General features: G+C 44.3%; 1 protein-coding gene across 14 annotated transcripts in view; it reads left to right on the forward strand.

The window, feature by feature from the left end:
* Positions 1-23,794, forward strand: part of DAB1 (DAB adaptor protein 1) — a 411,790-nt gene that overhangs the window by 188,252 nt on the left and 199,744 nt on the right. For 11 of the 14 annotated variants that reach the window (XM_072932586.1, XM_072932571.1, XM_072932570.1 and 8 more), the window contains one exon: positions 12,819-12,890. The gene's annotated coding sequence lies outside the window, so the exon portion shown is untranslated. Of the gene's footprint in view, positions 1-12,818; positions 12,891-12,929; positions 15,088-23,794 lie in introns of those variants that run through there. The other 3 variants (XM_041717962.2, XM_030278694.4, XM_072932587.1) reach the window with 2 other exon arrangements.

The raw sequence follows: 23,794 nt of genomic DNA on the forward strand, positions 1-23,794 counted from the left end.
TTTTGTGTTCCTTGTACCCAGGCTTGTCCCACATAGTGACAGCAGTGAGAGGTCACAGCCTTGCTGTGGGTCTGAGGAGAGGACAGCAGAACACTCCTCTGCAATTCCCTTCCTATTGCTGGGGTGTTGGCCCTAAAAACTTTAACAGGCAGTCCTGTCCTTGCAGAGCTCATGATCCAGTAGAAAAGTTGGAGAGTGTAATAATATCCATCTTTGCACATGGAGAAAAGAGGTGCAAGGAGATTGAGCACAAGGTCACAGAGGAAGTCCTGTGACAAGACCAGGAATTGAATTGCCTCCTCTGGGGTCTTCATCCAGTGCTTTAATCACAAAACATGCCTTCACCTTTGTGATTTTCTGTTATTTAATCAGCTGAAGAGAAGAAAAATGCAAATTGATTTAATTAAAGGAGAGAGCAAATTTCTAATTTCAGGCTGAATCATTCTATGGTTATGGAAATTTTGGGGAAAGGAGAGAGTAAGCATCTGTAATTTTTCTTTTCTTGACAGATGTATTTTCATTTACACAGCTGTGCAAAAATTATATTTATATGTTTTGTGACATCTAATTTTAGCCTTGGAGCAGATCTGATGTTGGGTTACCAAGAGGTGTCATTTTCTGGCTTGCAGAATAATCCTCCTTCTGGCAAAAAAGCAGTCCTGTTTCTTCCCAAAGACATGGTTTCTTCCTTTTAAGTGTCTCTCAGAATTATTTTATACTCAATGAAGCAAATCCTCCAAAGGCTTCATTATTCTGATAGTAGCATCATCTGATTGAATATTTCAATCATAATGTCCTTTGGAGGATTTTAGCAGTTTCCACTCGGGATGTTGGAGGCTTGGATTTGTGCGTGTTCCCGAGGTTTTGAGGAACTGGTGTAGGAAATTGAGATCATTTCAGATGCACAGAGTTCGTTGGGGAGGTAGATGGTAATGTCTGGCTGTTAACTGGAATACAGTAATATATCCCTTTCTAAAAAAAACACAAGCACAGCTTCTCTGAGCCCTGGTCAGCAAAGCATTTTAGCACATGCTTAGGTTTAAGCATGTGAGTGTTGTCCAAGTGTTCCTGCCATGCATTGGAAATCCAAAGGGCACTAAAGTGTCACTTGTCAGATCCAGCTGCTGGGGACATCATGAGGACAGTCCACAGTTCTCAGCTCCAGGAAAACCTGTATTGTTTGCAGTGTGTGCTGCTGAGATTCTCCCGGTGAGCTCTGTCCTGTGATCCCCTCTTCTTAGCTCCGTTTCCTTCCCCTCACATCCCCACTTTGCTGGGAAGCCTTGGTTCTTTTTCCTTGTTCATTGAAAAAAAATTTTTCAGTATTTTGAAAGAAATACTGAAAAAGAAATCCAGGTTTGTTTTGTTGAGTTCCGACAGGGATGGCAGTTTCAGAGCTCTCTGTAGGGCTGTGAGAGCTCTTTGTACCTCATTGCCTCCTTCCCCTCCCCTCTCATCCCCTGCATGAAGGATTCTGTCACCCACCTTGGAAGCAGGAGCTCCTCGGGTTGACGTTGCCACCTCTGAATTGCTGAGGCATCCTCGGTGAGGCTGTTCTGCTTCTTTCAGCCTCACGTTAGGTTTTATGAACTTTAATGAACAGTATGTAATAAATTTGCTGAAGAAATTGGGTTAGCCTGTGATTAACATTCAGAGTGATGCAGATGAGTGTACCAATGATGGGAACATGTGCTCACATCACGATGAAATGCAGATGAGAGGCCCTGGAGCAAGCCCAAGGATGTGGGCCAGCACAGTTTCATCTCTGTCAGCTTTAATCTGATCTCGAGTGCCACTGCTACCGGCCTGCAGGAGGAACCTCAAACCAGACCTTGACACAACTTCAGTTTTCTGTTAGGGGCCATGAAAACATTGCTTCACAACAAAGCTCCATATGTAGAAACCCGAGTCACTGTCCCTAAAAAACAATATTTCTAGCCGTGTGGAAGAGAGGGGGAAATGGTTGGGAGGTGCCTCTTGGTTTGGTTTGGCTTTTACAAGGCGCTGCTTTACTGAGCAGAGGTTTCAGTCAATTGAAACCCAGCTGAGCCCATCACTGTATGACGGCGTCGTTGTGGGGAGCGCAGAGAAAAATCCCCCCTGACCTCCCTTTTAAATGAAGTGCAAAGTAATGCTGGGAAGGGAAAGAATAAATCAATTTTAAGTGGTAATCTATGAAGTTGGACAGAAAATGATGAGAAATGAAGCAACTGGTCATAGGAAATTGACCTTGAAAATGGTGTTTATCTGGCGGCCGCAGTGGCAGAGCCCCGCTGCTGCTGTGGGCTGCTGCCTGAGAGGGAATTTAAATCTGAGTTTCTTTGCTTTGAGTCTCAGTTGGGTTTTGGGAGAGTTTCTTTCAGGACTGTGCTTTCTGACAGTCGTGCCAGTGGTGCAGCTCGGCAGCATCTGCCAGGCAGGATTTGTTCCTTTGTGGCAGCCTGGTATTTTGTTGTGTTGCTTGAAAGGCTGCACCATTTTGGGAGCGGTGGTTGTAGGGGAAGGGTCAGGAGAATCACTGTGGTTGTGTAACAGATACATATGTTAGGGACAGAGATGGTATTTTTACCTGGCTTTTAATTTCCATACAAATGAACTCATTAAAGCGAGCAAAAGGACAAATGAGTAATACATGTCACCTCTGCTATTTTAAACTGTAACACCTACTTACACCAGAAGGATGGCTATTGCAGTATTATACACATCTTATTTACAGTGAGGGGACAGCAGGATGTGGGAGGTGGAATAGATTGAGTTTTCACTGAAACTCTAGCAGAAAACAATTGGCAGAGTATTTCCGTGATCTTTGTCTTGTAGGGCAGGTGGTCAGGGGTCTGTCAGATTAAATAAATGCTTTTTGGACCATGTTTTTCTGCATTTTTGTGTACATCAGCTGTGTCCTAAGTGATCCTTATGCAACTCATTGAGGTGGGTCATTTGCTGCTCTCAGCACTTGCTTGCTGGGTGCCTCAAGAATTCCCCACTCAAACGTGCAGGTACAAGTAGCCAAGTGCTAGACCTTGGAGAATTTATGGCCTTGGTGGCTAGAAAAAATAACCTGATATTAACCTACAAACTTTACTGAAAGATCAGAAATCCTTGTGTCAGTTCTGATGTGAACCACACAGGTGGGCTCTCTGGTTTGCTCACTTTTGTCATCACTCACCTCCTCTGCCAGATCTTCTCTCAGAAGTCAGGGAGCAAACACAGGCAGGACATTTGTGGGGTAAGAGAGACCAGGACAAAACCCTGAAGTGCCCTATATCTTGTCATAGGCTTTGTTCACACCTGAGCTTCTCAGAGGGCTGAGGCATTGCTCATGTTGGCCATTGCATGAGGTGCTCCAGGCAATGCCTGCAAGCAGCAGCAGCACCCACCTGAGCTCTGGGCTCCCAAAGGCTCCTGCTCCTGGATGGGACCTTCCTGGAGATGCTCCAGCTCCAAGGCCTTTCCCCTGCCTGGGAGCATTCCCTGATCCGCTCAGTCTGGGAGAGGGTCTGGGATGAGCTTTGGGAGCAGGAAAACAGAAACAAAAGGACAGAGGTGGGAGGGAGCAGGGAGAGGAGAAGAGGCAGCCCCACTCCCAGCGGGGAAAACTTGAACTGATCAAGCACCAGGGTTGGTGCTGTTATCCCAGTGCTTGTGCTCTGATGGGAAGCTAGCAAATAATAAATCTGAGCAATGTTTTCAGACTCTGCGAAAATTAAGGATTTTGAGGCAAGCCTTCTCCAGATATTTAAAATTCAGCAAGCTTTTTTTGTCCTGGGTCTTGAGATGTTAATAACTTTGACTAATTGTCAACACCACCAATTACTATGACTGATACCTTATCATTTCCCACAATGAGCAATGCTAATTAAAATTGATTGTGCTGCTGTTCTGGCACAGCAGCAAGTTTCCTTTTCATTTTTTGTTTAAACATGAGCTTATTGTGCCTATTTGGTGAATTAAATAAGGAAAGCTCATTATTCTGATGTTTATTTTTGAGCAGGGGTTTTAAGCCACATTGGAAGCCTGTTACAAGTGTCAAAGAAATCGAGTTTGAATAAATTGTATTTTTTGGAGTACCAAAACATATACCTAATAATAATATTTAGCACTTTCATGCCACAGTGCTTTTTACATGATCACATTTCTGCACAAACATAACCACTTCTATTATCTCTGTAAGGTGGGCAAACGCTGTTATTGCTGTTTCACAGACACTGCAGCAGATATGCCAGAGCTTTGATTCCCTAATAGCAGAGCACTTCAAGCTATTCACTTCAATTAGGTTACAGATCCCCGTCTTACAGCACTCTGAGCTGCCTAAATTAAAATTTTCAAGATTGGCGTTGCTTGAATTTTATCTAAACTTGCCTTTTTATTTCTCTTTTTTTTTTTTTAAGCACGATTATTTATTTCTCCCAAGGGTAGGATCAAGAATCCCTTGCTGCTGGTCTGCCCAGTGCTGTAAATGTTGATTCTGCCCATGCAGGGCCATGTAGGAGGGATGGGGCTGTGCAGCTTTGTGTCCTTCTGGTCTGAGTGCTTCATCAGCTGCATCTCCTGGTGTCAGGAAGGGCTGTTCTTTACTGGGCAAAAGCTGCTTGCAGGGAGGAGAGATGGCTGAACAACAACATGGAACTCTGAAACTCCCATTACCTATTTCCTGTTGTACTCTGAATTTAGCTGTGGCTTTACATGAAGTTTTCCATGGGGAATACTTATGGGATATGTTATCACTGGAAGATGTACCTGGCTTTTTAAACTACTCTGCTGGTATCTTCTCCTTAAGTGGCCAATTGCAGTTAATAGAACAAGCCTGTGACCTTATCCTGCTGGAGATTGATTTAATCTGAACAATTTATTCTTTCCATGATCAATATGAAATGAGTTTATATGTAATGGATATAAATGCATGGAATTGCCTGAGATATTCCTCACTTCCTCCTACTTAGCCCATAAAATGAGTCAATGATTTCATTGTAGTTATTAAAAAAAAGTCTTTTAAAGAATTCTACATGTTGCACTTTTTCATAAACAAGATCTCCCTTAGGCTTTGACAAAAAGGGAATCCATGTTTGCCTGCTTGGTGCCTTGAGTGAGCAGCTATAGAAGAGTGTGTCTATCAAAAAATATTTCATATTTATTGGGAAGAAACCGAAAAGACTTTTGGGAAGAAACCGAAAAGTCACTTGAAAGCAAGATTAAAATATTTATATTACAGAAAAACCACCAGCAAAAATCGTATCTGAAAAGCAAATATTTCAGTCCTGAGCACTACTTTTTGATTATCTACAGCTACATGACTTTTCCTTGAGCACTGATTTCTTCTGATCCTGACAGGAGTTAGGAGCAGCCCTGGAAATCTGTGGAGCTGCTTATGTCGTGGTGCCACAAGTGACCCCAGTGCTCCTTGCTGGGAACAAGGGGACCTGGCCAGCAAGGCTTTGTCCCTCACAGTGACCAGGGAAAATGCTGGAGAAGTGAAAATTGTCACCCAGTGGAGCTGTGGATGCGTGGGGTTTGCTTGGTGACACCCAGGGCACCGTTAGCAGGGGAAGCTGTGAAACACCAACAATGCCAGGAGTGTCTCCCTGGAGCACACACCCGACCTAATTCTCCTCTCATCTCTGCTGATGGCTCTCCATGGACTAGGCTGAAGCTGCTCGTGGTTTCTGCTGTACAAAATCAGAGAGGAATCATGGCTGCATGACTCCCTTGGCGTAACCAGCTGCATGTGGAGACAGAAGTTTTTTTTGCTTTCTTCTCTAGTATCAAATGTCCCCTGGAGTTTCATTGTGAAAAGTCAGTTATGAAAATTGAGAGTGTGAGGAGGGGGAATGTGTCATTTGGGTTGTGATTTGCTGTTAATTAAAGTTTAGTGTGACACATCCTTTATGTCTGGGGATTCCCGAGTCTCATCTCAGTGGCCTGGGTAGAACAGAGGAGCATCTCCATCGAGATCAATGCTCATTATTATTTTCCTCATTATCATCATGATCCTCATCAGTATTTGTTCTACAACACTGACTGTGGAACAGAAGCACAGGCAGAGATGACCTTCGCTCCTGTTCAAAACCTTTCATTTTTAACAGATAAGAGGCTCAGGGGCTGGGGACAGGAAAGTGACAGTGAGCTGACAGAGAACTAGATCCATCTATTCAGAAGTCAGAATTGGCCACCTCAAGCACAACAAGCATTTGATGGTCTGACCACCTTGTTTTATTGGTTGACCTCTTGTAAATTCTACAAAAAGGACCACAGGAAAAGATGTATTCCTTCAAGTTAGGGACCTTTCTGCTTAAAATGTTTAAATTCAGTTCTTTTGGAAGGTCTGGGACAGAAAAGACTCTTGCCAACCTGACAGCTCATTGCTTCTGGTTTGAGATGGAGGAGGAGGTGTGTGATTTCTGTGAGTCATCTTCTGACAAGCAGCTGATAATCCCCCAGCCATCCATCCCCTCAGTGCTGGTGCTTTTCCTTTTTGCTGATGCAAAGTCATCCGGGGGTCAGGAAGTGGATGGCATTGTTAAGGCTCTGACATGGAAATGGTGGGACACAATCAGACTGGATCGAGGAAAATTATTTTTATTTATTTCCACTTAAAACCAGAGTAGGATAGTGAGATACAAAGACAAAAACTAATACACCTCCTTCCACTTCTTCTCAGTCCCCAGTCCAGCTTTTCATGCCCAACTCCTGTGCCTCCTCCCTGCCCAGCAATGCAGGATGTTTGGGAATGGGGGATTGTGGTCAGGCCACAGCAGACAGGCTCTCCATGGGAGTCACCTTAGGTTGCAAGTGTTTTTATTAATCTTTTTTTTGTCTAAATGCTTATGTAAGGGTTTTGTTGTTTTTCAGAATATCCAAGTACAAATAGATTCATTTCATAAAAGAAAAGGCAGTGCCAATTTATTACATAAAACAAACAGTACCCTTAATTTTTTCTGAAGACTGTTGTATGGTAAATTATGGAATTAATGAATCACTAAAAAAAAAAAAAATCCAAATTTCTTCCTCCCCTTCCTCTGTTGAGGATCTGTTCAGCTTCACCCCAATCTCATTTTTGCTACATTAGTGGGTGCTCTGCAGTTCAAGCCCTGCACACCTCTGTGTGCTCTGGAGGCTGCTTCAGGAACGTGGTTTGGGGAGACGTTTTGGTTGCACCAAAGTGTTTCACACATCATCTCCAGGAGGTGAAACTGTGTCCTGTTGGCATGTTTGCTGTGTGTAAGAAGAGGACTGGGGACCCAGAGGAGATGAAAGCTGCTCCCTGTGTGTGAGTGCTGTAACCTGGAGGGTTTGTGTAGCACATGGGTGAATGGACTGTGGTGACACTGTTGAGGCAGGACAGGAATGAAGGTACTCTGAGTCAAAAGGTGAGAGAATAGAACTCTGATTTATTTCAAAATATATCGCTCTTTTATACAGAGCATCACGCAGACCAACTCCATTGGTCCTGAAGTGAAAACATCTCACTCTATTGGTGTGCAGTGAGTGATGCACAGTGGCAAACTTATCTATAAACAATGTGAACAACGAGAGATAAAGAACTTATTTACATTTTTTTCTCAGTACTTTCTCAGGCTTCTTCAGGCCTGGTTAGAAATTTTCCGTTTTCTCTTTGTCTGAATCTGAGACCTACACTGTGTCTCTGCTTTCCTGGAAATCACCCATCACCACAGAACTGTGGTGACCTTTGACCTCCCCAGGTCCTGAATTTGAGAGTGACCCCTTTGGGTGAGGTCTCTGCTGCTCTTGGCAGCCAGCTACAGACCTAAAGCTTTTTCTGCATCTAAATGACTGGAGAGAAGCTGCACAAAATACTTCCCTCCTGGGAAAGCCCCTTTTGTGGTGATAGGGGCATTCTGGCACTATGGATTTTCCAAAAACAGATTTTATTGAAAGCCAGCAGGATTGCCAGCATGCATCTGGGTGTGCTGAGCAGCTGCAGGCACCCAGAGCTGGGTGTTGGGGTGACTGTGGGGTTGGTGGAGGTTGATTTGCCCCATTTGCATGGCACAGCTAATGAGCACAGTCCCTCCAGCATCAGCAGCTCATCAGAACTGATCAGGAACAGCCTCTGCTGACCAGAATTATGGCAAAGCTGTGTTTGGTGCATGACAAATAGCAGAGTGTTGCATATTTTTCATTATTAGCTCTGAATCCATACAATTAGTGGTAGAAAAGAAAATAATATTTATTTATCTGTGAAGTCTAATGATAAAATAATAGCCAAGGAAAGTATTGATCCTTCCCTTGACCACTCTCTCCAGTGGAAGGTGTGAAAGGAGGGGATGGAACTGAATGTTTTTTGAGGTTACTTCCAACCTGAACTATTCTGTGATTCTATGATAAAACAGGAATTTTCATTTTTCCACCAATTTGCATGTACCAGAGTTGGCAGTACATCTTGTATGAGCATTAACTCCACTGTCCTGTTCCCTTCCCTTCCTTCCACCAAAACTCACCTCTTTTTTCCCTTCCTGTGGGTGATGAGGAACCTGTTTGCTGGATGGATAGAAAGGACCAGGTGCCTTCTGGTGACACCAGGAAGAAAAGGATCCGGGGAGTTACAGACCACTGAGCCTTTCATTTGTACCTCATAAACTGGTTCAAATGATAAGGGAAAAAAAAAAAAAAAAGAAAACATTTCGGAGATGCTGATAAGATCAGGCTTATCCAGTAGAAAGGTAGTGTAGGATATGGCTGGAAGTGATAGGGAAAGCCTAGGCTTGATGACCCAGCAGGTCACTTACAGTCTTTCTCTCTTAATCTCTTAGAAGTCTTTGAACTTGTCAATAGGAAAGGAAGAGAGAGGAACTGGCTTATCTCATTTATTTACGATGCTGAAAGGTCTTTGCAAGGCCCCTTGTAGAAAGCAGTCAGAAAGACAAGGTGGGTGGGTGAAAGGGAAAAGTAGAGTCAGGAATTGAAGTGAAGATTAGGAATAAATGGGGAATTTTCACCACTGCAGAGAGTTAAACCAGGGGTTCCTGGTGTGTTCCTAAGTCCCGTGTCAGGTTTTTGATTTGGAATGGAGAACTGAGGGAAGGATAACCAGGTCTGGGGTAGCAAAAAGCCACTGAGGTCAGTCAGGTCCAGGGAAGGCAGTGAGGGAGGACAGAACAACCTAAACAGTAAATACATGACATAACCTCCAAAAAATGTGCTGTATTAATGAGTGGCTTTTACCCACCCTGTGGTTTCAGTTTGAGTTTGATCTGGTCAAACCAGAAGCAAAAGTCTTTGGTTCTGCAGCCCATCTAGGAGGAGACCTTGGTGGAGCTGCTAATGGGGAAGAGATGCTTCCTCCCTGAGCACCTCCCCAGCAGGACCTGCAGTGCAGGGCCAGCTGTGCTTTTTCAGAAGCACAAAAGGGTTCAACAAACACGAATACGGTGTTATCTGAAAGGCCAGCAGTGATATTCAGTGTCAAAGCAGTCTCATTATTGAAGGAGCCCAAATTAAGAGGCTTCATGTAGCACTACTGGGATTTAAGTTAATTTTTTTCCTTCCATTTAAACTCTGCATTTGTTTCTTTTCAACAGCTGTGTCTGTCTTTCTGTCCTAAACACAGATCTTGAGTAAGGGTTAAACAAACATCATTTATTTGCATTCCCTGCTGCTCTGTCACAGCTGAGTGTGTTCCCTGCACCACTGATTTAAAAGACAGCCCCACCTCTTAACTGATGGAGCCTCCTGCCTCCCTTCCATTCCTTCCCATCCCTCTGCCTTTCCCCACCACTTTTTAAGGGAGAAGAACCACTGGATGTCCCTTTGAATTTCAGGGGCTGAAGGTCCTCGTTGCTGCTAATGAGCAGCGAGAGCCTTTTAAGGAACTGAAACATTGCATTGTTATGATTTGGGAAACAAAAGCTGAATTAGAACTCTAACACTTAACTATGGCATCCCACTTTATTTTCCTCTAATGCAGGCTAAGCTGCCTTACAGCAATCTTTTAAATGTAATGATTGAGACTATTATAGGAAATACTATACAAAGCAACATTTTTTTTTCAGCCTAAATAATAAGTAGGGCAAGGTTTTAAATGAGGCTAGAGTAATGAATGCCGTACAATAATTTTGATGATAAATTTCCCCGGAGGATAAAGTGGAAGAACAGAAGCAGGCTGTATTTAATCATGCAAAGTTAAAGGAATGCAGACCAACAAATATTTATAGAAATGTACAGATTTTCTAACCTTTTCTGAGATATTCTTGCCCCTTTTCACCTGAGAGACTTCGCAGAAGTTCAGGTCTTTCAGCGGGTAATAATCAGGAGGAGGAATTGATCACATAAGGTCAAGTGTTTCTTTGATGTAGAGCACAGAAATTCCTGCTTCCTTGCAGGCTGGAGGACTCAAACAATGAGACATTTGTTTTTCACAACTCTTTCATTCATCAGCCTGTCTGAAAAGCTTGCTTTGAGCAGATACACAGCATGGGATGACACATCCTGCAGCTGACCCAAGGAGCTGTGTCCCCACCACAGCAGGGCACTGTGCAGAGATCTCCTTCCCAGAGTAGCAGAGTTGCCCTTGTGGTGAGACCTCGGCTTCCATGTGCTCAGCAAGCTCAAAACCCTCTGTCCTGTGCTCCATCACCAGGTATAGACGTGCCCTTCCCATGCCTGCACCAAAGGCCATCCATCCTCCTCAAAGATGCTGCTCCTCAGCTCTGGCTTCTTCTCTTAGTCTTGAGGACAAAAGCATGGCTTCAAAAACGAAAGGACAGTATAAAAAAAATCACTGCTGACACCTGGCTTGGCACGTTCCTGGTTGTTCTGCATGGATGCACTTGTGGAAGGGTTAGACAATCACTCCATAAAGTTAGATAATTACTCCATAAGGTTGGGTTGCTTTATGTTTTTCGGGGTTTTTTTTTAATAACTGTTAAAGTAGGGTGTTTCAGCTGAACCTCCAACAGCATCCACTCAGCAGAGGCAAAAACCTGAGGATTTCTGTTCTGCTGATCAATACTTACAGCATATATTGATTTCCAATTTAGGTGTTAACTTTTTAGCTCTTAGAAGTGCTCTTGATATCAATTTTCACCTTGCCTGGTGTTCATTGCATGCTGAACGTTATGGCAGTGAGTGAGCTCGGATCCCATCTGGAGGGACGATTAATTCCAGCCACTTCAAGACTGCAGCGCAAAGATTTACTCTTTGCCTCGCGCAAGCATCGTGGTAGCACGAAAAATCTGTGTTTAAGGCAGTGACCCAAGAAATGCTTTCACTCCAGCCTGGCACAGGCTTCCTCTCCTTTCTCAGTCTGTGTAGTCATCTCTGAAATCATAGAATAAGCTAATAAATAGTGCTGTTTATTATGTTCGTGCTGTTTCGGCGCAATAATTCATAGCCAAAGAGCCCGGGGTGGCGGGCTCAGCTTGCTGGGTGGCTGGGTTTTGTTTAAGCAATAAGACACACATGATAAGCAGCGTGTCCCTTGGGGATTGTGCCTCCAGTAGTGTTAGGAGGCACAAGGTCAAAAGGCTCAGTGACTTTAACTACCTGAGAAGTGCCGCGTAATCCCCTCCAAATGGGCTGTCTACAATGTCTTATTGCTGTATCGGAGAGGGAATTATTTCTTTTTAAAGGCAGCCACATGAATTCCCTCTATAATTGGCACAGGGCTGACATCACTGGCTGCCAATCAGAAATGCGCTTTGTCTTGGATTTTAACACCTTAATTTCAAGTCGGGGTCATCTGAACAAATGGATTTTGTTAAAATGGTGTTTTATCCTCTTTGTGCTCTGAGTCCCATCTGCCCGTTTCGTGCTGTGTGTGCCCGCGTTGTGAATCGCTCTGCAGTAGCTTTTGTGTCATCATCAGGCACAAAACAGTGACTGCAAAGTCTTTGCAGAGTTGGTGACATGGGAGCCATGGCCTGGCTTGTGGTGCCTGGGACATTATTTAGGCTCAGAAAGCCCCGGGAGCGAGGTGAGCACCTGGGGAGGCAGCCTGGGATCTCAAAATAATTGCCTAGTCATCAAATCCTTTCAGCCCGTGCTATCTTTTCCTTTTTATTGGCAAAGATAACACCAAAATAATAAAATCATCCAGATTTACTGTTGGTGAAATAAGCACACCTAGGTCAGAGCTTTACCAGCCTGAGCAGACGAGGAGCAGGATGTTTATCCCAATATTGAGGGGATCAGAGGCAGTTGCTGCCCTTTTTGGGAGGGAGGATGAGGGGTCCCAGATGGGAAGATTTCCCCCTTATTTCTCCCCACTTTAAGCTCCAGCAGAAGCAAAGATAAAGGCACAGCCCACAGGAATTTCTCTGCAGCCCCTTGTGCTGGCTTCGCTGTCCTCCAGCCAACAGCTGCTCCTTCAGCAGGGGAGAGGAAATCCTGTGGTCCACCCCAGAGAATGCTTTTCCTTTGGGAAAATGGGAATAGATGCCAGAGGTCACGACTTCTCTGTCTTGGTCTATCAGTGGGTGGGACAAGGGCATCTCTGGGGGAGGGTGTGAAATCCACAGCCGAGGAAATGCTGTGGAAGTTGCTGCTCAGCTGCACTGGAATTCAGGGACAAAGAGAGAGAAATCCTCACCCTGTCAGAGGGCAAAAATTTGACAAATAGTTTTAAAGGCTTAAAATAAATCTATCTTCATAACCTGACTGCTGTGCTTTTTTCCTTAGGTGTGTTATAGAGGTAATGATACTTCTACAGTGAACTCAATTAACCTTCTGCAGCTTTCCGTGTGACAGGGAATCCTAAATCTTCTGTTTTATGAGTGCATGTGCAAAATTTGAAGCTACTCTGAACTTAGCATTAATAAATGCCCTTTTCTAATTGTTGCCCATTTGTTTGTTTTCTTTTACAGTGAGAAAGACATGGTGGCTGTGAGTGGAATGTAGTGTTCATGGTTGGAAAGAGATTTCCACACAGGACAGAGGTATTATTATCGTTATTATTATTATTATTATTATTATTATTATTATTATTATTATTATTATTATTATTAAGAATCTACTTCTTGTGTGTGGATGCCTTTGGAGTTTCCATTGTTCAGTGATGTCATAAGATGATCTTCAGGACTTTATTTTTGGTTCTCTGCATTGTTTTGTATAAATGGACATCCATTGCCAATAAGAATTATTTGATTCTCCTCTGTCTGATACAAAATGTATTATTAGTGTCCTTTAGAAGTGCTGTGGAAAAAAAGGATGGGGTGAAAAACCACTTTATTTAAGGTGAAAAATCTGTGTAATTAGGCTTCCACAGCTCGGTTTCCCTACAAAACTCCCTTCTGGTAGGTGCACACTGCATCAGGACACTCAGTAGTGTTTGCTCCTGCTTGGCTCCAGAGATCTTTGCATGAACACATTCTGTGGAGAGCAAAATGTTTCATCTGGGAGGGAGGATGTCAGCGATAAATGAGAAAAACAAGAGAAATGGATGATGGCCCATAATGCAAACCCTATAATATAATCATTGTTGTTTGATAAAAGAGACACTTGGAGCAACTCTCCGTGCCTTGCTAGGTATGTCTGGATTTATTATTCAAAAAGACACAATCAAATCTCTTCATTCCGTTGACAAATGGGAGCTATTCAATTCCGTATCTGCCTCTTATTTATAGCATATAGAGGGATGATTTATATGCTGGCTGCAGATCTTCCAAAACAGTTTTAATTAGCAGCATTGGCTATTAGAATGAGAGTCCTGTAACTCCTCTGTCATACACATCCCCTTAAAATCGAAGGGAAATCTTACTCTTTGCCAGGCAACATTTATCTTATTTTTTTTGGTGATGCCAGCAAGAAAATGCATGTGTGCTTTAGGAGCTCAGAGGTTGAGTTGCTGCTTGCATCTCTGAGGGGCAGGCAGGGAAGGGTGAGGAAGAAATTACCATTTATTGGCGAGTCTTGGCAGGACAGGGCAGCCCTTGGGGCGTTGGCAGCATCAGCGCCTTGGGGTTTGAGGACAAAGTGAGCACCAAACACACCAGGGCCAGCTTGGGCTGGGAGCACTGGCATTCTGGGATTCTCCTCTGCATTTCTGTGCTTGGAGGAGGATGGATCTGAGCTCCCACCTGGCCGTGTCCTGTGGTTGGGGCGCTGAGCCCTGTCGGCGCTGTCGCCGCGGTGCGCGCACCGATGTTTGTGCTGGGAGCGTTGTCTGGAGATGTAAGCAAGAATTCCAGCGTTCCCCCTGCTCCACAGAGCTGCTCTGCCTGGTGGGCTAATTGGTACCCCTGAGGTTCAGAGCAGAGGCAGGCACAGCACGGGGGGCAGCCCGGCAAAGGCACCGGTTTGAGTCTCTATTATTTTCACGCATCTGATAGGAACGTGATCCCTTTGAGACCTCAGCCGATCTGTCAAAGCTGAGATCAGCCAACAGGTTCAAAAGTTATTTGGGGAAGCAATGAGTGACAGAACAATTGCGCAGCTCTTGTTTTTTTCCTGAGAAACCAGGCTAGAAAAGCGCAGGAAACATAAAGAGTATTTTTTGTGCTTTATGCAGTGTGTGTAGCATGCAGAATGCTCTGTTGTTATGCTTCCACTGATCTTTTTTTGACATAAGCAATGCAGTCATTCTGTCTTTGCATCAAATAAGTCTTTGTACTGCTTGTCACCAGCTCACAGTGTCTCTGTCTGTGTGTAAACTTGGTGTTTGCTACATCCCCCTGTCACAACTGTGCCGCTGCCTGCAGCTGGGTGGTTCTGCTCCAGCTCTGGGTGCTTTACAGCACTGCTCCGTTGGTGATATTTACTCAGGAGAATAATAAAACCTTAGGAAATCTGAAGTTTGGGGTTGAAAATTACATGAAAAGAGAGGACATGAGCACTGGACCTGGTCACAGAAGTTTGGTGTCTTTACCTCCTCCCTTGGAGGAGGTCAAGGAAAGAAGACACAACTGAGAGAGAAGATTGGATGAAGTTCATCCCTGCTCTGCCAACACTGTATGTTTGTGGTGCTTGGGAGACTTATGGGAAAATGAGGAATTAGGAAATGAGGACATAGAAAAAAAATCCTGCTACAAGCAAGCATGAAATTAAAGTAGTCAGAAGGAAGGAATGGAAATGATTCCTGCAGTTTGCAACGGGGCGATGATGGACTCTGCAGCTCGGACAGTGAGACATCCACGGGTAATTCACAAATTTGGGGAAAAACTTGCTGTTCTTGGGCTGAATACAAGTTAGATGATTTTTTTTTTTTTTTAACTAGAGAAATGGTGTGTAGGTATTTTATTTCATTTTCTGGGCATATTGATAAAGCACACTAGTTAAGGAAGCTTTCAAATTATTAACATGTTCAGCCTTGTCTTGGGGCCAAGTGAGCAGTATTTGGTGAGCTGTCTTTGGGCATTACACTAAGTGCTTTTCTACTGCAATTCTAATAGAGTGTAGGGCTGAATTTGATAGTGTTACCTATTAGTGATTAGAAAGTGAAGGGCTTTCAGTGTGTCTGTGCTGCAGAGTTTGCTTTGATTGATAAATTGGGCATTATGCATTTCATAATTTTTTAATTCTGCCTTGAAGTAATGAGATTCCTTCTTCAAATTCCTCTTTTCATTAACATTTTGAAAATATTTTGGAGGTATGAATGGGGAAGGAAAAGAAAGAGGAGAGAACAGTTTTAGTCACAAACACTTAAATTGTGCATTATTCAGTGGCACAGGCAAAACTCTGCTGGAGAAAGATACTTCTAAATTACCCAAATATTAACACTGTAATTATTGAGCATGGATAACAATTATGAATTATGGATCAGTCAGGGAAGCAAAGTCACGGTTGCCTTATAGAGAAAGGTATGATGGGAATGTGCAGGAAGATGATTGAGGATTCCCTCTTCAGGTTTTCACAGGGTCTTTCACAGGGAAAGTGCAACCTCAAAACACTTAGGGAGTATCCCCTACCCAGTGACTCCAGCAGGAGCTCCAGCAGTGCTCACTGTTAGGATATATATATTTATTTCTCTGAATCTGGGGTTGCTCTGGCAAGAGCTCCTGCCCTATTGCTCTCCAGCTCTTGAGATTAACCCACAGCTGCTCTTTTATCAGTTTTCCAGTTTGTACCTACCCTGCTTCTTGCCTTTTCTTCTGCCACATCTGTTTTCTCCAGACAAACCCAATTCTGTTTTACTTTTTTTTTTTTTTTTTTTTTTTTAGAGGAGGGCTGCAATATATTTGAAGTGTCTGCCATTAACTTTTGAGATTCAGTGACCTTTGTTAATCAGGAAGGAGGTTTTTTTGAGTTCTACGGGAAGAATTAATCATATGTAAACTGTTTGCTTTAAAAAGTGTCTTACCAAATGTGGGATTTCCCAGGTAGCTTTCAAAAGGTCAGAGGCTGGAGGCAGAAGCTGGGAGCAGCTGGAGAGCACTGCAGGAGGACAAACCCTCTCTGAGCAGGTTCAGAATTAGGGAGAGACCTGTGGAAACACATGGCACTGGGGAGAACCCATTGTGTTTGAGAGGCTGGACTCTGGCCAGAAATTTGGAGTACACAGAGTGGCACTGTGCTGTTGTACCATGCTGACATTTGCCTGCAATATTCTCCTATTTCAAAAGCAAGATTTTGTGCTTTCGACAAAATGTTCCTTGGCCTTACAAGACTGAAACAATATTTGGGTGAAGGAAACCATGAGAATTTTGGCCAAGTTTCCAGTCAGCTGCTGGCACAGTCCCTTCTCCTATGCATGCAGGGGGCTGGGGTCTCTAAAGGAGAAGTTTGCCTTGTGGACCCAGTTTCTGCCAGCTCTTGGTCCATGGTGGCAGGTGGTTCCAGAGCTGCCCATGCAGACTCCCAAAAAGCAGAGAGGTTTTTGTCCACAGCAGAGCTTTCTGTCCTGGATAAACACATTTGATAAAGATCATCTTATGGGATTTCACAGTGTAACAATCCCCTCCTCCTCCTCCTCTGCAGCAGTGACTGTGGGACCTTCTAGCTCCAGGTTAGAGCCACAGAGGGAGAAGAGTTGATGGAGAAAAGTGCAGCTGTCAAAAGGGAGGCACAGTCAGTGCCATCAATGCCCTAAAGGCTGCAGTGTCTTGGTGTGCAGGGTCCTTGCAAAGGAAGATTCCTTCTCTGCATTTTAGACAAATTCTTTAATGTGTTTTTTATGTGTTTTGCTGTACTTAGTAGTGGTTTTTACCTGCTGTGTCTCAGTGAAGCTGATTTTGGAAGATGTCTCACAAATTAGGTACAGTGCAGCGAGTGTTCGGTTCCCTACATGCAGCTCTGTTGTTCACCCCCCTCAGCTCCTGCAGATGATGCAGTGGAGCCTGTTCTGATCTTGCTTTCAACGTTTTATCAAGTGAAGTGTGGGCATTGTTCTTTCTCCCAGTGATTAAAGGACAGAGCTTTCTCTTCAAAGAGTTCATTCCCCAAAACCATTAATGGAAAAGTTATGTGCTAGAAACATTTCCACCCAATCCAGAACACACAGGAAGTCTGGATATGAATGATTTAAAGACTATAGGAAAGCATAAAGATGTTAAGGTGAATTTACTACTTTGTTCAGCACATAGATTGTGTGAAAGGCCTGGAGTGTGAATTAAAGAAAGGTTCCAGCCATGAGATATTACAGTTTAATTCAGACATTAGTACAGCCAGGGAGAAGACAGTAATGTATTGCGCATCTAAATAGGATTTCCATACTGGATTGCACCTGTGATCTATATGGGCAGTGCAGCCTCTGTCAGGAGGAATAATGTGATGGGGATAATAGGCAGCTGTGGAAGGATTTACCTGGAGCAAGCTCTGCTGCTAATAGCTGGCTCATATCCCAACTAACCGTGAGAGCTCTTTGGTATCATGTCCAGTTGGATGTGAGGGAGGATGTTCTCCTGACCTTCAGCAGCCTCAAGGTGTTAATGAATCACTCACATCTGCCCCTTGTTCATGTCAACCAGCAGCACCTTCTGTGGGACAATGTGTTTAAAAACAAAAGGATTTTTTTTTAAAGGCAGTTTGAAATATTGTGTTGTCAGTCATCTGCTACCACACTTTAGTACTGAGGAGGTGGAACATTACAGAGCCCATGTTCTCTTCATTAAATTACTCATTATTCAAATAGACCAATACCCCATCACTTTTTATTCATCCCTTCTCCAAATTGAAGATGGTACCACTTTTCCTTGCTTCTAAAAATATTGTAGATGGTACTTAAGCCTTTTAACTGTTTTTTTTTTCTTTTTTCCTTTTCGAGGTCAGGTGTGCCACTTTCAGTCAAGGCTAGATAAACTTTTAAAATGTCATTATTGTTTTAGTCTCTCTAGATCTTTGCTTTTTACCACTTCTGTTTGCACACCTGTGACTTTCCTGGAGCTTTTATTTCTCATAGAAAACCTGGAGGAAATAGAGGTGGCTGAGGGACAGCATTGTGCCATGTGTGTGCTACAAGAGTTGCCTCAGCCTTCTGGAAGCTTTCTTCCTCCTGATTTTTAAATTTTTTTTTCCCCTGGTTTAAGCATTTCCAGCAATGGCTCTGAAGTAATCCCAGAGCTCTGTCTCTTCCCATTTTTTGGCTGAGGAGGCTTTGCAGTGTGTGTTGCAGGGGCAATCGACCCGGGGTCTATTGCACACGAGCAGCTCCGCCAGGTGTTTGCTGCTCCCTCTGCAAACAGCAAGAACAGATGGGCCAGGGAAGCACCTTGCTCTCAGTGGGTCTGGAGAATGAACTCATTATCCAGCCAGTGGCCTGTCACAGCAGCCTCATTTACCAGAGGCTGGTGTAGAAAACAAACCCTGGAGAGCAGAGCCTGGCGGGGCGGGAGCGTGGCCGCGCCAACTGCGGCAGTGCTGCTCGCCGAGTTGGGTTTGAGGGATAGGGAGGGAACCTGGAAAGGCTGAGAGTTACAAATAGGCATCAAAACACCTTATAAAAATGACAGTAAGTGCTGCTTTTGGGAGTTAAAAATTGTCACAGGGAGAGGGGGCTGGACTCCTGCAGTCCTCGACCTTGTGAGCACAGTCTCAAGCTGCATCAAGAGTAATAGAGGTTGGATATTAGGAAAAAGTTTTTCACAGCAAGGTGATAAAGTTCTGGAATGGCCTGCCTGGGGAGTGATGGAGTTGCCATCCCTGGATATGTTTAAAACCAGACTGGATGTGCCACTGGGTTCCAGGGCTCAGTTGTGGTAGGGCAAGGATTGAACTCAATGATCGTGAAGGTCTCTTCCAACCCAGTCACTCTCTGAATTCTGTGAATTCCTTAGGTGGTACTTCCACCAAGTATTCCTTAAAAAGTCCAGAAAGTATTAACAAAACATGTTTAAAGAGCATGATGTTCAAATATAAAAAAGGACCCAAACCTCCCAGGTTATGTTAGACTAGAGAGGCAACTGAACAGCTTTCCATCTTTCTCCTCTTGAATGCCACCTGGGAAACACCTCTGACTGTGCTCACAAGGTTGAGGATTGCAGGAGTCCTTTGCTTGCTTATAAGGATACAAAAAAATTTGGCACTAGTTACTCAGAGGAATGTAAAAAATGTCACAGCTGGCAGCAGTCTTGGAAAGAGAAAGTGCAGGAGTGGGAAACTTCAGTTTATTTGTAGCAAAATCCATGAGGAGCGTGGGGGAAATTGTTGTCACTGGGTTACTCTGTGGATTTGTGAGTGTGTGATTGATAGTGTCTTAAGAGTATTAAGCTCCCTGCTTCAATATTATTGTTGGGAAATCTGGCTGATTGTATAATCCCAAAATTTATAATCCAAAATTTTATATAGGCAGAGCAAATAGTATGAACCACTGCAGTGTGGAGTGGGGTCCTGTGTGGAGTGGGAATGTGTCATCAAATAAACACTTGATTGACCCCAGTAACTCCTCCGGTGTGGGGAGAAGTGGGAGTGCACTCCAGCTTTCAATTAGGCAGAATTTTCTGTTTTTAAAATGTCTAAAGACAACAAAAACATGTCCCAACAGGCTGCTTCTGGGGCGTTCTGTGTTAAACTGGTGCCTGGCACAGCTGGCACGGCGATGGTGCGTAACCTTTGCAGTAGGTGAGGAGCTGGAGGCAGACAGATGTTCCCGTGTCGTTGGCTGGCATTGTGCATTCCCTGCCCACACAGATGGTCCTTTGGAGCACCCTGGCAGCCTCTCCCTCCCCACACCCCTTCCCACCTGTTGGCACTTACAGATGCAGCAGAAGAGCGGCTGGGATCTGGGGAGAGCAGGACAAAAAGATGCAGCAGCACTTCTGGCTGTGAAACAAGGCAAGCTGTGTGCAGTGCATAGCAAGGAAGCCAACAATGAGGGCTCACCCCAGAGCAGGAGCTTTCTATCCAGAATCCATTGTGGTAATTCACCACCTTGCAGCATGGATGGAATTACAAGGGATTTTTTTTTTTTTTTTTAATGAAAGGGAGCTTCTGTTCTGGGCAAAATTAGGTGATGCTCAATTTGATTTGGTTCTTCTCCTGCATGCTCAGCTTTATACAGAGAAAAAAAAAAAAATGGGCAGAGAAGAACAAATTGACTCTGGAAATCATCTCTTACAAACTTGGCTTCAATCCTGCCAGCCCTTCCTATAGGAATGAGCCTCCCACCCACAGAAAGAAGTTGAAGTGGAGAAGCCCCTTCCCAGAGTCAGCTGCAGAGCCTTGTTAGAGCAGTTTCAGAGGGGTTTTCAGCAGACTGCACTCATGCTGCATCCCAGGGACACATCTCCCTCCTGCCTGGGACTGGACATTTGCCCCCTTCCCCCATCTCCCACCATTTTCCTCACAGCAGGAAGGAGCAGGAGCGCTGCCTGATCACTCCCAGCATCAGCACAGGTCAGGGTGGCTTCAGCCCTTCACCCAGAGCTGGAAATCAACCCAGAATAAGCTCAGACTTCAGTGTGACTGATGTCACTCCATTCTGCAGGTGAGAAGAGTGTCCTGAAGTGAAATATAAAGCTGTGAGAGCATCACTCAGCACTTCAGGCTTCCCTGCTTCCCCTAATGGTCTGTAGGGAATGTGTCAGGCTGGGCAGTGAGCTGGCACAGGCCTGGCATTCCTGACCTCACAAGAACCACACTGACTCCCAGCAGTGGGGAAACACAGTCATCATTATTTTTTTTTGAAAAATAAATCATACCTTGCAGTTATAAAACTGAGAAGTGACTACAGCTGAGTTTGAGCAGGTTTGGTTGGAGGGCAGGAGAGCTGTCCAGCAGGGAGTTTGTCAGCTGCTGCACCATGTGGCCCATCACAGCTGCTTAAGGAATAGCACTGTATCATGCAAAATATTGTGCAGGCAGGCACTTTGCAAACCCTGGAAAGTGTTTTACAGATTCTTCTGCAGAGGAGGTTGCCAGTCAGTAGCATGGTTTATTTATTTTGTTTGGTTTTCTTGGGTTATTAAACATGTTTTATTTATAGAGTGTGCTTTCTAGAGAACCGTCTGCATGCATGTTCTTAAATAAAACATCTGAGGGTGCTGGGCTGTTGTTTGTGTGTGTGGGGCCATGCTAGTGCCAACAGGCAGCTCCATGGGGTCTGTAGGAGCTCTGGAGATGTGCATGGAAGTGCTCAGTGAACTGGAGGGAAGCACTGGTGTGGAGAGTTTGTGGAGAGAGAGTTTGTGTGTGGCTCACCCATCCCCTCAGCTCCTCACCTGCTGCAGCCCTTTCCCAGGAATTTCAGTGCAGAATCCAGAATGACTAACTCCAGCCATAACCCTTTTAAGCTTAAGCATGGAAGTCACCTTGTGTTGTGAAGAAGTGTGAATTTGTGTGTGTGTGTGTGAATGTTTGCACCATCTGTTCCCTCTCCTGCAGCTCAGAGTGAGATTTTTGTCCCCTTTGCTCAGCTCTCACAGGTACCTGTGGTGTTATGTCCTCCACAGCATTGCACAGGTTTTTCTCACTAGAAAACATCAATACATGGGCACAGGTGTATCAGTGCAGTGCAGGTAGAAATTTATTCTGGCAGTAAACACCCTCCTGCCTTTCTCTCCTCTTGTCATCCTCTTAATTAAATTGATATTCCTAAGGTGTATTCAATTTAGGATTTTGGTTTTTTTCCTACTGAGAAGCGCAAGTTAAAGGAATTATGTGCATAATGGAGTGGCCAGCTGGCAGAGCCGTACTGAAATACAATTTCTGCATTTACAGTTTTGTTTTTGTCCTAGCAATCTGCAGAGCAGCCAGTGGGCAGGGAAACCCTGCTTATAAGAGCTATTTCCCATGATTATTAATGCCCTGGAAGCTGAAATCAAACATTGCTAATCCATCACTCACAGGGCTTTGACACCAAGCCATCACAAGGAAGGAAGTGTCGTTTAAGTTGTGCTTTGACTGTAATGGGTTTTGAGAAAACTAAGATTATCATCTAGAACAAAAGTCTCCAGTTGGTGTCACATAATGAATTTAAAACTCTTCCACTCTCTTTGGCCACGTGGGAACTGCTTGTCTCCACAGTCCCAGCTGATTTCTCTGGAGCAGAGAATTTTGTAGCTGGGGCTGTTGCAGTTTATTAAGATGAGCTGTAGATTTTCAGTGGCAGCTTAATTCACAGTTTTCACATCTCGGCATTTCAAATAATTTTAATCAAATAATTAAATTCAAATTATTTTAATAAATTTAATTAATTAATTTTTGGGTTTACAATTTGTTCCAGAAGTAATGCAGTTTGCTGAGATTACACACATTTTCTGCAGTTTTGATTTTACTGCAGTATTCATTTAGCTCAGCAAATTTATAAAACTAATTAAAACAGAAGTACTTTTTTGATTCAAATTGTGAATGAAAAACAAGAATCTAATGTAAAATGACACTTGCAGGGAGATTAGGACCAATTGCAACTCTGTGAGTGTTTTACAGCTTAGTTTTTTAAACAAAAAGCAATTATTTTTTATGTTTATAGCATATTCTTGGCATGGTTGCATTGTTTCCATGTTTTGGGATGCCAGGGGAGTGGGAGATTAGGACCTGGTTCAGCAGTGTACTGAAACGTGTCTGACATTAGCCATGGAGCTGGTCCTGACTGAATTCCTTGGATTTCTTGTTTGCTGAACCGAGATGGAGCCAGACCCCATTTCAGCCACCAAGGCTGTGCTGCTCCCCAGCTCTGGCTAAGATTTTGTCATCCAGGGAGTGAAAACAACCTGCAATTCCCAGGCCATCAGCATCAGAGGCAGCAGCAGGATTTTTCTTTGTCCTGGGAGCCCTCACTTCTGGTGGGAGAGCACATGGGGTTGTTGGAACTCGTTTGGTGTCCAAACACCAATTACCGCCTTCCAAGTGACAAATCTGGAGGGGGGGAAAGAAGGTGATCATTTAATAAATTTCTTATGAAGGCAAATGACCCGTGCATAAATCAAGCTGCCTCATCAGAGGGGAAGTGGGCTGAACACGGAGGTGACAAAGGTTAACTCCACACTCGTGACACCAAACCCCACGTTGCTCTTGCAGCAGTGCCTGCCACCATCCCCAGCTCCTCTGGCAGCACTGGCATTTCTTGTGCCACCTTTCACAGCATCAAAAGTAGTCTAAATGTTAGGAGAAATTTGTAATCTTGCTTTGGACTGTGAGGTGAAGGCAAGGTTTTGCTCTTTTTGCTGTGCACGTCTGGTGCGAGCTGCAGCGTTCCCAGTGCCCCCACAGGTCCTGGTCCTTCAGTTCCCCAGATCCTGGCACCACACCTACCTCAGCTGATGTCTGTGCACTGCTCTGAGCCTGTGCCTCTGGCTGGACTCCTGTCCTATGCCACCCCTGTGTTTTTTCCTGCTGCTCCAACACTGATCCTTGCCCGCCATCCTCAGTGGCACTCATGGCTTCTACTGAGCTGCCCACGTGAAAGGTGAATTCAGGACCCACTTCTGGGCACCCCTGGGCCACCCTGCACAGTCCAGGGTGTTTGTCTGAC

Source organism: Taeniopygia guttata, chromosome 8 (genome assembly GCF_048771995.1).
Source record: "Taeniopygia guttata chromosome 8, bTaeGut7.mat, whole genome shotgun sequence".
NCBI lineage: Eukaryota > Metazoa > Chordata > Aves > Passeriformes > Estrildidae > Taeniopygia > Taeniopygia guttata.